A 2,216-nucleotide genomic window follows, 5' to 3' on the forward strand; every position below is an offset into this window, starting at 1 on the left:
GTTTGATATGCACTGCCTACTTTATAGAACTGCTGCAGTACCTCTAAAAGAGAAATTCACTCAGAGAAATGTGTGAGACAACTCAGTTGATTTTTAACTGTTTTCAAAGGGTTACATCAGCTTTATCCTGTAGTACATTTACAATGAGTTTATCTCTACTGTTGTAAAACTGTTAACTGACATTCTCATGGTTAGCTAAAGGCTGCAGTTAGCTAGAAACGCTTCTCTAGATTAGTCTGCCACCATGTGATGATAGTGTGACACTGCATCCTCACTATAGTAAGATATAGATATGATGAAGGCCTCTTTTCCATCACTGCAGTTTCAGATGATCGAACTTTGACTCTCACTAAGCACTTGTCCATAATTATTTTTTTTTTTGTGAAGAATACTTTCAGCAAGTTACTGTATATGCATAATATCTACAATGAAAACACATCAGAAAAAAATATGAATTATATTCATTTATTATTGTAATAGAAATACAGGTCTACATTTTATTTATATTAACAATGTTTATTGAATTAATTTATTAACAAATAATAATAAAACCAAATTATTTTAAATTACACACTCGGTAGAAACACACCACACAACTGAACTAGTCTGCAGCTATAAGACCAGCACCAAACGTCAGGCCTACTCTAGGACTAAATAATATCTGTAGTGCTTCAACTCACAACCCATCATGAGTATATTCAAACTTACTGTAATCTATGTGTATATTATACAAATTGTCCAGCTTTATCCCGATTTTTTTTTTAGATGGTTCATTCTCATCTGAATTTTTCTAAGTCCTTTCTTGCTTTTACTAAGTTTTTTTTTTTTTAACTTTGATGGTGTTGTCCTCTTGGGTGTGTGATTATGTGAAGTTGTGATCACCATATTGTCCTTTGTTGTAAATGTATTCAGAGGTGTAACTGTGCCTATTCCAGGTGTTTCCCGTTTTGTTTCTGTTGGCAGTGCAGCTGGTTCACAAGTCCCACATGTTATCGCAGTAGATTCTGGGTTGTCTTTGGACACTGAAGTTGGTAGGATGTTTTTATTGCTGGTCTCTGTCTCCGGTCCAGATGTTTTGATCGTTGTTCTCCCATCCACTATCGCCTTTGCCTTTTTAGCCCAGATGCTGTCTGGATCTGAACAAATAGTTATGTTTTTCTTGGTGTGAAATCTGAACGTGGACAAAAAAAATAATACTTGACGTTTTAGCTCTCATCATTTAATTATCTGCACATTTATTACTGAGTCTGTGTAAAACTTCGAATTGGTATATATTACAATAACTCTAAACTTGCCTTACAGCTCTGGCAGGACATAGATTTGTTTCTTGCATGTCATAATGCAAAATTTTTTCAACTGGTATTCTGGTGTTTGTCACAGTATCACAGCAGTCTACTAAACGTCCATCACCTGTAGAAGAAGAACATCATTGTATTGAGGTGAGTGATCATTATATTCACAGTATAAGATATAAACACATGTGCACTCTCTCATTAGCTACTATATCGGCTCAACTTCTCTACATTTCAGGTGAGTGAAAGTTACTAAAACCAGATGTTTTGATTGTCGTCACTATTGGTGTTACAGGTGTACTCGAGCTGGTCTCCGTCTCTGTTCCTGGTGTTTTGTTTGTTGTATTTACAGTTGGGATAATGTTTGTTGTACTTGAATAGCACATAGTAGGTTTTTGGGAAGGTTTTGTTTTCTTTCTCCCATCCACTATCTTCATCACACGCTTAGCCCAGTTATTATCACGATCTGAACAAATAACTTTGTTTTTCTTGGTGTGGAATCTGTACATGCAAAAAAGTATAATTGACATTTTAGTTCTCATCATTTAATTATCCACCAATGTATTACTTACTCTGTGGAAAACTTAACATTGTGATAGATTATAATAATTCGGAACTTGCCTTACAGCTCTGATAGGACATAGCGGTTGATCTTGCATAGTATAATTCACAATGTAGTCAGCTTGTATATTGGTGCCTGACACAGTAAGACAGCAGTGTACTGGACGTCCATCAACTATTGGAGAAGCGCATCATTTTATTCAGATAAATTATCATTATATTCACAGTATAAGGTGTACACACGCACACTCTCTCTTAAAATACATTGCAGTCTGAAGTTCTCTACATTTCAGTTAATTTAAAGTTACTGAGGTCAAACTACAATATTTAACCAAAGAGCTCATAATTAAAATAATCAAATCT

At 34.9% G+C, this 2,216-nt stretch overlaps 1 long non-coding RNA gene across 1 annotated transcript; it reads right to left on the reverse strand.

The window, feature by feature from the left end:
- Positions 1-241: 241 nt before the first annotated feature.
- On the reverse strand, positions 242-1,793 carry LOC107570828 (uncharacterized). Its single transcript, XR_001607091.1, has 3 exons — positions 1,301-1,793; positions 709-1,171; positions 242-422 (listed from the first exon to the last, which is right to left on the reverse strand). It is a non-coding gene; the product is annotated as an uncharacterized lncRNA (long non-coding RNA).
- Between the last annotated feature and the right edge of the window lie 423 nt (positions 1,794-2,216).

Source organism: Sinocyclocheilus grahami, unplaced genomic scaffold, assembly GCF_001515645.1.
Source record: "Sinocyclocheilus grahami isolate Dianchi unplaced genomic scaffold, SAMN03320097.WGS_v1.1 scaffold1510.1, whole genome shotgun sequence".
Taxonomy (NCBI): Eukaryota; Metazoa; Chordata; class Actinopteri; order Cypriniformes; family Cyprinidae; genus Sinocyclocheilus; species Sinocyclocheilus grahami.